This window comes from Agelaius tricolor, unplaced genomic scaffold (assembly GCF_023055355.1).
Source record: "Agelaius tricolor isolate 1412-34295 unplaced genomic scaffold, bAgeTri1.0.p SCAF_63, whole genome shotgun sequence".
Lineage (NCBI taxonomy): Eukaryota > Metazoa > Chordata > Aves > Passeriformes > Icteridae > Agelaius > Agelaius tricolor.
The window spans coordinates 1,749,014-1,759,058 of NW_027269323.1; positions in this window are offsets into that span (position 1 = coordinate 1,749,014).

A 10,045-nucleotide genomic window follows, 5' to 3' on the forward strand; every position below is an offset into this window, starting at 1 on the left:
GCAGCAGAAGGAAGGGCGGCAAGAGAGGGACCTTCCATGGTCTGCTCCAAGCGTGGGGCCCTGCCGAGCAGTGCCGGCAGGCCCGGCCCAGGTGGGGATGGCCGCAGGTACCTGCGCTGCTCTGCGGAAGCGGCCACGCCTGGGCTCCTGCTCTTGCCTCCGCTCCTTGGCTGCATCTGCCAAAGAGTCAGCGCAGCCAGAGCTGAGGGGCCGCCAGAGAGGCCAGAGAACACAGGCCAGCCCTGCGCTCCCCAGGCAGGGACAACCCTCCGCGTGCCCAGGGGACGGAGTACGGCCATCAGGAGAACAGCCCCAGCCCCTGTCCGGTCCCATATATGGGAATGGCCACAGGGATGGGATGGGGACAGGCTGGCTGCAGTCACCGGCCCTGCGGCCCAGCTCTGCCACTCACCATCCTGCAGCGGCTGTAAGTGCTCCGGCTCTGCAGGCTGCTGCGCTGGGCCAGCTGCAGGGCCTTTGCTTTTCTTGCCCCAAAGGCCCTTGAACAGGCTGAGCAGTCTGCCCGCCATCCCGCTCTCTGACCTCAAGGGCACCTTCCAGACAGATGCCTCAGCAAGGCTCCGAGTCAGCGAGTGCTGCACTGGTGCCTTGCAGGCACCTGCAACAGAGGAGCCTCAGCAAGGCTACAGGACAGCAAGTCCTGCACTCCAGGGCTCCTGCCACAATGACAGGAGACTCCTGGTGAACGATGGAGCTCGCCAAGTGCCACGGCCTGGCCACCAGGGCACCGGCCGCAGGGATGGGAGATGCCTTGCAAAAGCTCCGAGTCAGCGAGTCCCGAGGTCTGGCCGTGAGGCCAGCCGCAGGAGGAACGCCTGGGAAAAGCTCCGGGTCGGCGAGGAACGAGCCAGCTGTGCGGGGGCGCCTCACAGCACCGCTCTGTCCCGTCCTGTCCCGTCGCATGCACCCAGCACTGTGGCGTGGCCGCGGCAACGGCAGAGCCTATGTCAGCGCCTGTCACAAAGGGCTGCTCTGACACGCTGTCCCTTCCGTTCCCACGGTGAGCCCGCTGCACCGTGTCACAAAGGGACACGCTGCCACGTGCCCCGGGGCCATCCCCTCCCCAGCCAAGGTGCCCCCGCCTGTCTAACACACCAGTGTCTAACACAGCCCTGGACACACCATGGCCCGCCAAGTGCTCGGCAAGGACTCTCCACGCTGCCCGCACAGCCCAGCTGGCTGCCAGCCCTGGAGCAGAGCAGCTTCCAGCAAGCAAGAGGCAAAGGCATCTTGCCAAGAGTTCAAAAACAGGCAAGATGCCATCAGTGTCTGCAGAAAGGCCTTTGAATTCACAGCTCTCTGAGAGGCATTTGGGGCTCTGGGCTGGACACAGATGATCCCCCTCTGTCCTGTGCTCCAAGAGGGGGGACACACCCTGCCACTGCTGCTTGCCTTGGTCTCTGCAGGCCCAGGCAGGTGCCAAAGCTGCTCTTCACAGCCTTCTCCCTTGCCACGCCCCTCTGCCAAGTGCAAGGGGCCTCAAGGATGGAAAGGAGCGCCATGAGCCAAAGGGAGCCAGCTGTACCTACCTCACTGGGGGCTCCTGGGCAAGCACTTGGCTTGAGAAGCAAGCCCCTCTCTTCCAAAGGCATTTCCCCAAATGCCTCCATTTCCCGGGGAACACCAACATGCACGTAAGAAAGCCTGGCAAGGCTGAATTACTCGTGCACCTTGGAGCACAGGCACTCCAGCTGGAGCTCATCTTCCTTCTGCCGAGTCTGTTTCCTCGTGTCCCTTGTGGTGCGCAGCCCTGGGCCCCCTAGAAACAAGAGGTGCCCGCTGCCCCTTCAAGTGCCTGAACTCCTGCCCGCGCTGACGGCAGCAAAAGCAGGCTGTTGCCAGCCAGGGAGCGGAGCCCTGTTCCCGCAGGAGGCTCTCCTCAGCCCCTTGCCCACTGTGCACGCAGCACTTCTGCCTGCCTGCCCAGAAGGCTCTTGCCACAGCACAGCACAAGCTGGCCGGCTCTGGGCTCAGCACAGCCCAAGCACAGGTCTCTGCAGGAAGACACAGCGGCTCTTTTGCAGCCTTGCCCCGCAGTGATGGGAAGGGGCCCCTGCCTCTGCTCTCACTTGCTTGGCTTTCTGCCTGCATCCGAGGCAGGGGCTGCCTGATTCCTCGCTTGTGGGGAGAGCAGAGCCGCCGGAAGGGCGCCCAGCGTGCAGGCACTGCCCGACAGCGCTGCCGCCGCTGGGACGGTGGCGCCCCCGAGTCCCAGCCACTCCGCTGCCGCTGCTGCTTCATTTGCTTTTAGGCACAGACAAAGCTCACTGCTAGGCCACCATGGTCTCTGCTCCTGCCCTCTTCCTGTCCCTGGGTAGGGATAGAGCATTGCTGTGCTTTCAGGAGGCTCTTGGTGGAAACTTGCGGCATTGCAAGCTCCTTTGCCCTGGCTGGATGCTTGCACTGGAATCCCTCACAGCTGGCTTCAGAGCACACTCCAGTTGGCTCTTCTAAAACCAGGCTCCTTTTCCCCTTCAGTGTGCTGGACACGGCCTTGAAGTCCACGCTGCTGTGCAACTGGAGCAGCGGGACAGGGACCTTTGCAGCCTGAGCTGCCCTTCTTCCTCTCTGTCTGTGCACGGAACACAGCGGGGAGGAGAAGGGCAGCAGGGCCCTGCATGTCCCCGGGCTCAGGTTTTGCGCCGCTTCAGCTCCACAGAGACGCGGGTCAAGTGAAAAAGCCAACCAGTTTATTAGGGAAAAGCAAAGCCAAGGGGTCAGCTGGGAGGTAAAAAAGGGCATGGGCAGGGCCTGAGGGCGGCAGGGAAGGAGCTGCCAACAGGGAGGGAGCCTGCAAGAGCTGCTGGAGCTTGGCACAGGCTCAGCTGGGAGCAGCCAGAGCTGTGCCTGGAGCTGCAGCTGGTCCCTTCTGCCCTGCAGGGGGTCCCATCTTGGATGGGAACTGGAAATCTCTGAGGGAGGCCGCTCCAGGTGATGCAGGAGACAAAGGAAGTTCTGCAGATCTTCTTTGGAATTTGATGGGAATCCATAGGCTCATGCAAGATGGGCTCTCATCTTCCCTGAGGGCTTGAAGAGCTGCAAGAGAGAGGAACAGAGCCACGGTCAGAGGCCAGATTGAGGGAATGCAAGGAAAGTCTCCTGCCAGGGCCATCTTGCCATGGCCAGGAGGGAGCGGGAGACAAAGGCCAGAGAGCTGGCAGGCAGCTCAGCCAGGCAGCGCTGGCCATCAGGCTCACCTCCAGCAAGAAGGCCACAGCAGGCAGATGCCAGCAGGGCTGCTTCCCCACCAGCAGGCTGAGCAGGTGCGAGGCCATGTGGGGACACAAGGGGCTCAAGGCAGAGCGCATCTCCCTGGCAGGGGAAAAAGGCACCAAGGCCCTGAGCCGGGCGGGCAAACCTCTCCCAGGAGTGACTCACACAGGTCCCATCTTTGCCCAGCACTCTGCAAGGGGACACGGGCCCCTTGGGAGGCGGCTGCTGCTGGGCATCCTCCTCTGACAGCCCTTTGCAGTCTGCTGGGCCCTCCCTCGGTGACAAGGCCCTCTTGCTTACAAGCCCAGCAACTGCATGGGGCACTCCGGGCACGGGGCACAAATGCTGGCGCTGGCGGCGGGGAGTAGGGGATCTCACCTGGCCAGCAGGCCCGCTGCATAGTGCTGGGTGTGGGCACAGAGCAGGGTGTCCCAGAGCTGCGTGTGCTCCAGAGCCAGCAGGTTCTTGCCAAAGCCCACTTGGGAGAGCAGAGCCTTCATGGTCTGCACTGCAAACCTGTGTGCCGAGCAAAGGCCGGGTCACTCTGGGAGCACTGGCCCTGGCCGCAAGGGAGTGGGAAGGACAGGCTGACTGGCACCTGTTGGGCTGGCTGGCAAGGCCGTGTTCCTCCCAGCACGCTCTCCAGAAGCTCTGGCTTTCCACATCCTCTGCCCTCTGCTCTGTGGTGATGAAAATTCGCAAGAGCAGAGCCACAAGCAGGTGCGGAGAATGAAGGAGTATTGCATAGTGCCACTCGGGCATGTATGCAATCCTCCACAGCACCAGAGTTGCCTGCAAGAGACAAAGCAGCCCGAGGCAGCGCTCAGCGCCGAGGTGTCCATGAGGCAGGGCCCCAGGGGAGAGGCAGGGGGAGCAGCCAGCCTGCTGCCCCTAGCTCAGCTTTCAGCCCAGGCAGGGAGCTGCAGGCTGGGGAGAGCATGGAGAGCTTCTGAGAAGGCCACCTGGAAGGCCAGCATAGGCCAGCTCCAGAAACTCACAGCCAGGGCAAGGACGGCCTGGTTGTCCCCGCTGCAGAGGAAGCCGCCGTACGCTGGCTGCTCCTCTATGGCAGAGAGCAGCGCTGGAAGCACCTCCTCCACGGCTACTGCTGACGTGCCCACGGCTCTCCACATCAGCACCGCCGCTCTGTGGGAGCAGAGCTGTGCGTCAGTACCGTGCCCCGTGCAGCTGCAGGGGGCCGGGAGGGAGCATGGCAGCAGGCTCAGGAAACAGAGGGGCCCCAGGGTGCCGCTGCTCTCCGCCTGTCTGGCAGAGCCCGCTGGACAGGCTGTACAGGGCCAGGGGTCCTACGGGCCGGTGAGCACCGAGCTCTCCAGGCACTTGTGCCCCGTACCCGTCACACGTTGGGGCACAGCGCAGGAGGCTCATCACCACGTGGCCCGGGTGTTCTTCAGTCAGGCTGACAATGGCCATTTGCAGCCCGGCGTCCACAGACTCACAGGACGTGAGTCTCTGCAGCATGGCTCTCACCGCGGCTTGCACCTGCAGGAAGCAGCATGGGGAAGACTTGGAGTGCCGTCCAAGGCAGCAAGTGGCCCAGCTTCCCCCAAGAAGTGCTTGCCTTCCCAGCCCAGTGTGATGGGGCTGAGGGGGCCCAGCGGACATGGCTTGAGGGGCCACGTCATCCTGGGAGGCCTTGGGCCCTGGCCCCAGGCTGCTGCGCAGAATAAAAACCCTTCTGCAAAAACTCCAGACTGGGTCCAGGACTCACAGGCAGCGTGGGCATGGCCTCAGTCTCTGCGATGGCCTGAGTGATGGTGTTGCTGGTGGCCATGCCCTCCATCAGGGCCATGTCAGCCTCCTCGCAACCCTCATCAGTTTCCCAGTCTGAGCTGGCGGCCAGGTCAGAGGACGCTGTGCTGGCAGCAGCCTCTGCCCGCAGCTGGCCGGGCCTGGAGTCGGGCTCGGCCGTGCCCTCGGGTGCGGGGCCACCGCTCTTTGTGCGCCGATGCTGCAGCAACCTCCGCAGTGTCTGCAGCAGAAGGAAGGGCGGCAAGAGAGGGACCTTCCATGGTCTGCTCCAAGCGTGGGGCCCTGCCGAGCAGTGCCGGCAGGCCCGGCCCAGGTGGGGATGGCCGCAGGTACCTGCGCTGCTCTGCGGAAGCGGCCACGCCTGGGCTCCTGCTCTTGCCTCCGCTCCTTGGCTGCATCTGCCAAAGAGCCAGCGCAGCCAGAGCTGAGGGGCCGCCAGAGTGGCCAGAGAACACAGGCCAGCCCTGCGCTCCCCAGGCAGGGACAACCCCCCGCGTGCCCAGGGGACGGAGTACGGCCATCAGGAGAACAGCCCCAGCCCCTGTCCCGGCCCATCCATGGGAATGGCCACAGGGATGGGATGGGATGGGATGGGATGGGATGGGATGGGATGGGATGGGATGGGATGGGATGGGATGGGATGGGGACAGGCTGGCTGCAGTCACCGGCCCTGCGGCCCAGCTCTGCCACTCACCATCCTGCAGCGGCTGTAAGTGCTCCGGCTCTGCAGGCTGCTGCGCTGGGCCAGCTGCAGGGCCTTTGCTTTTCTTGCCCCAAAGGGCCTTGAACAGGCTGAGCAGTCTGCCCGCCATCCCGCTCTCTGACCTCAAGGGCACCTTCCAGACAGATGCCTCAGCAAGGCTCCGAGTCAGCGAGTGCTGCACTGGTGCCTTGCAGGCACCTGCAACAGAGGAGCCTCAGCAAGGCTACAGGACAGCAAGTCCTGCACTCCAGGGCTCCTGCCACAATGACAGGAGACTCCTGGTGAACGATGGAGCTCGCCAAGTGCCACGGCCTGGCCACCAGGGCACCGGCCGCAGGGATGGGAGATGCCTTGCAAAAGCTCCGAGTCAGCGAGTCCCGAGGTCTGGCCGTGAGGCCAGCCGCAGGAGGAACGCCTGGGAAAAGCTCCGGGTCAGCGAGGAACGAGCCAGCTGTGCGGGGGCGCCTCACAGCACCGCTCTGTCCCGTCCTGTCCCGTCGCATGCACCCAGCACTGTGGCGTGGCCGCGGCAACGGCAGAGCCTATGTCAGCGCCTGTCACAAAGGGCTGCTCTGACACGCTGTCCCTTCCGTTCCCACGGTGAGCCCGCTGCACCGTGTCACAAAGGGACACGCTGCCACGTGCCCCGGGGCCATCCCCTCCCCAGCCAAGGTGCCCCCGCCTGTCTAACACACCAGTGTCTAACACAGCCCTGGACACACCATGACCCGCCAAGTGCTCGGCAAGGACTCTCCACGCTGCCCGCACAGCCCAGCTGGCTGCCAGCCCTGGAGCAGAGCAGCTTCCAGCAAGCAAGAGGCAAAGGCATCTTGCCAAGAGTTCAAAAACAGGCAAGATGCCATCAGTGTCTGCAGAAAGGCCTTTGAATTCACAGCTCTCTGAGAGGCATTTGGGGCTCTGGGCTGGACACAGATGATCCCCCTCTGTCCTGTGCTCCAAGAGGGGGGACACACCCTGCCACTGCTGCTTGCCTTGGTCTCTGCAGGCCCAGGCAGGTGCCAAAGCTGCTCTTCACAGCCTTCTCCCTTGCCACGCCCCTCTGCCAAGTGCAAGGGGCCTCAAGGATGGAAAGGAGCGCCAGGAGCCAAAGGGAGCCAGCTGTACCTACCTCACTGGGGGCTCCTGGGCAAGCACTTGGCTTGAGAAGCAAGCCCCTCTCTTCCAAAGGCATTTCCCCAAATGCCTCCATTTCCCGGGGAACACCAACATGCACGTAAGAAAGCCTGGCAAGGCTGAATTACTCGTGCACCTTGGAGCACAGGCACTCCAGCTGGAGCTCATCTTCCTTCTGCCGAGTCTGTTTCCTCGTGTCCCTTGTGGTGCGCAGCCCTGGGCCCCCTAGAAACAAGAGGTGCCCGCTGCCCCTTCAAGTGCCTGAACTCCTGCCCGCGCTGACGGCAGCAAAAGCAGGCTGTTGCCAGCCAGGGAGCGGAGCCCTGTTCCCGCAGGAGGCTCTCCTCAGCCCCTTGCCCACTGTGCACGCAGCACTTCTGCCTGCCTGCCCAGAAGGCTCTTGCCACAGCACAGCACAAGCTGGCCGGCTCTGGGCTCAGCACAGCCCAAGCACAGGTCTCTGCAGGAAGACACAGCGGCTCTTTTGCAGCCTTGCCCCGCAGTGATGGGAAGGGGCCCCTGCCTCTGCTCTCACTTGCTTGGCTTTCTGCCTGCATCCGAGGCAGGGGCTGCCTGATTCCTCGCTTGTGGGGAGAGCAGAGCCGCCGGAAGGGCGCCCAGCGTGCAGGCACTGCCCGACAGCGCTGCCGCCGCTGGGACGGTGGCGCCCCCGAGTCCCAGCCACTCCGCTGCCGCTGCTGCTTCATTTGCTTTTAGGCACAGACAAAGCTCACTGCTAGGCCACCATGGTCTCTGCTCCTGCCCTCTTCCTGTGCCTGGGTAGGGATAGAGCATTGCTGTGCTTTCAGGAGGCTCTTGGTGGAAACTTGCGGCATTGCAAGCTCCTTTGCCCTGGCTGGATGCTTGCACTGGAATCCCTCACAGCTGGCTTCAGAGCACACTCCAGTTGGCTCTTCTAAAACCAGGCTCCTTTTCCCCTTCAGTGTGCTGGACACGGCCTTGAAGTCCACGCTGCTGTGCAACTGGAGCAGCGGGACAGGGACCTTTGCAGCCTGAGCTGCCCTTCTTCCTCTCTGTCTGTGCACGGAACACAGCGGGGAGGAGAAGGGCAGCAGGGCCCTGCATGTCCCCGGGCTCAGGTTTTGCGCCGCTTCAGCTCCACAGAGACGCGGGTCAAGTGAAAAAGCCAACCAGTTTATTAGGGAAAAGCAAAGCCAAGGGGTCAGCTGGGAGGTAAAAAAGGGCATGGGCAGGGCCTGAGGGCGGCAGGGAAGGAGCTGCCAACAGGGAGGGAGCCTGCAAGAGCTGCTGGAGCTTGGCACAGGCTCAGCTGGGAGCAGCCAGAGCTGTGCCTGGAGCTGCAGCTGGTCCCTTCTGCCCTGCAGGGGGTCCCATCTTGGATGGGAACTGGAAATCTCTGAGGGAGGCCGCTCCAGGTGATGCAGGAGACAAAGGAAGTTCTGCAGATCTTCTTTGGAATTTGATGGGAATCCATAGGCTCATGCAAGATGGTCTCTCATCTTCCCTGAGGGCTTGAAGAGCTGCAAGAGAGAGGAACAGAGCCACGGTCAGAGGCCAGATTGAGGGAATGCAAGGAAAGTCTCCTGCCAGGGCCATCTTGCCATGGCCAGGAGGGAGCGGGAGACAAAGGCCAGAGAGCTGGCAGGCAGCTCAGCCAGGCAGCGCTGGCCATCAGGCTCACCTCCAGCAAGAAGGCCACAGCAGGCAGATGCCAGCAGGGCTGCTTCCCCACCAGCAGGCTGAGCAGGTGCGAGGCCATGTGGGGACACAAGGGGCTCAAGGCAGAGCGCATCTCCCTGGCAGGGGAAAAAGGCACCAAGGCCCTGAGCCGGGCGGGCAAACCTCTCCCAGGAGTGACTCACACAGGTCCCATCTTTGCCCAGCACTCTGCAAGGGGACACGGGCCCCTTGGGAGGCGGCTGCTGCTGGGCATCCTCCTCTGACAGCCCTTTGCAGTCTGCTGGGCCCTCCCTCGGTGACAAGGCCCTCTTGCTTACAAGCCCAGCAACTGCATGGGGCACTCCGGGCACGGGGCACAAATGCTGGCGCTGGCGGCGGGGAGTAGGGGATCTCACCTGGCCAGCAGGCCCGCTGCATAGTGCTGGGTGTGGGCACAGAGCAGGGCGTCCCAGAGCTGCGTGTGCTCCAGAGCCAGCAGGTTCTTGCCAAAGCCCACTTGGGAGAGCAGAGCCTTCATGGTCTGCACTGCAAACCTGTGTGCCGAGCAAAGGCCGGGTCACTCTGGGAGCACTGGCCCTGGCCGCAAGGGAGTGGGAAGGACAGGCTGACTGGCACCTGTTGGGCTGGCTGGCAAGGCCGTGTTCCTCCCAGCACGCTCTCCAGAAGCTCTGGCTTTCCACATCCTCTGCCCTCTGCTCTGTGGTGATGAAAATTCGCAAGAGCAGAGCCACAAGCAGGTGCGGAGAATGAAGGAGTATTGCATAGTGCCACTCGGGCATGTATGCAATCCTCCACAGCAGCAGAGTTGCCTGCAAGAGACAAAGCAGCCCGAGGCAGCGCTCAGCGCCGAGGTGTCCATGAGGAAGGGCCCCAGGGGAGAGGCAGGGGGAGCAGCCAGCCTGCTGCCCCTAGCTCAGCTTTCAGCCCAGGCAGGGAGCTGCAGGCTGGGGAGAGCATGGAGAGCTTCTGAGAAGGCCACCTGGAAGGCCAGCATAGGCCAGCTCCAGAAACTCACAGCCAGGGCAAGGACGGCCTGGTTGTCCCCGCTGCAGAGGAAGCCGCCGTACGCTGGCTGCTCCTCTATGGCAGAGAGCAGCGCTGGAAGCACCTCCTCCACGGCTACTGCTGACGTGCCCACGGCTCTCCACATCAGCACCGCCGCTCTGTGGGAGCAGAGCTGTGCGTCAGTACCGTGCCCCGTGCAGCTGCAGGGGGCCGGGAGGGAGCATGGCAGCAGGCTCAGGAAACAGAGGGGCCCCAGGGTGCCGCTGCTCTCCGCCTGTCTGGCAGAGCCCGCTGGACAGGCTGTACAGGGCCAGGGGTCCTACGGGCCGGTGAGCACCGAGCTCTCCAGGCACTTGTGCCCCGTACCCGTCACACGTTGGGGCACAGCGCAGGAGGCTCATCACCACGTGGCCCGGGTGTTCTTCAGTCAGGCTGACAATGGCCATTTGCAGCCCGGCGTCCACAGACTCACAGGACGTGAGTCTCTGCAGCATGGCTCTCACCGCGGCTTGCACCTGCAGGAAGCAGCATGGG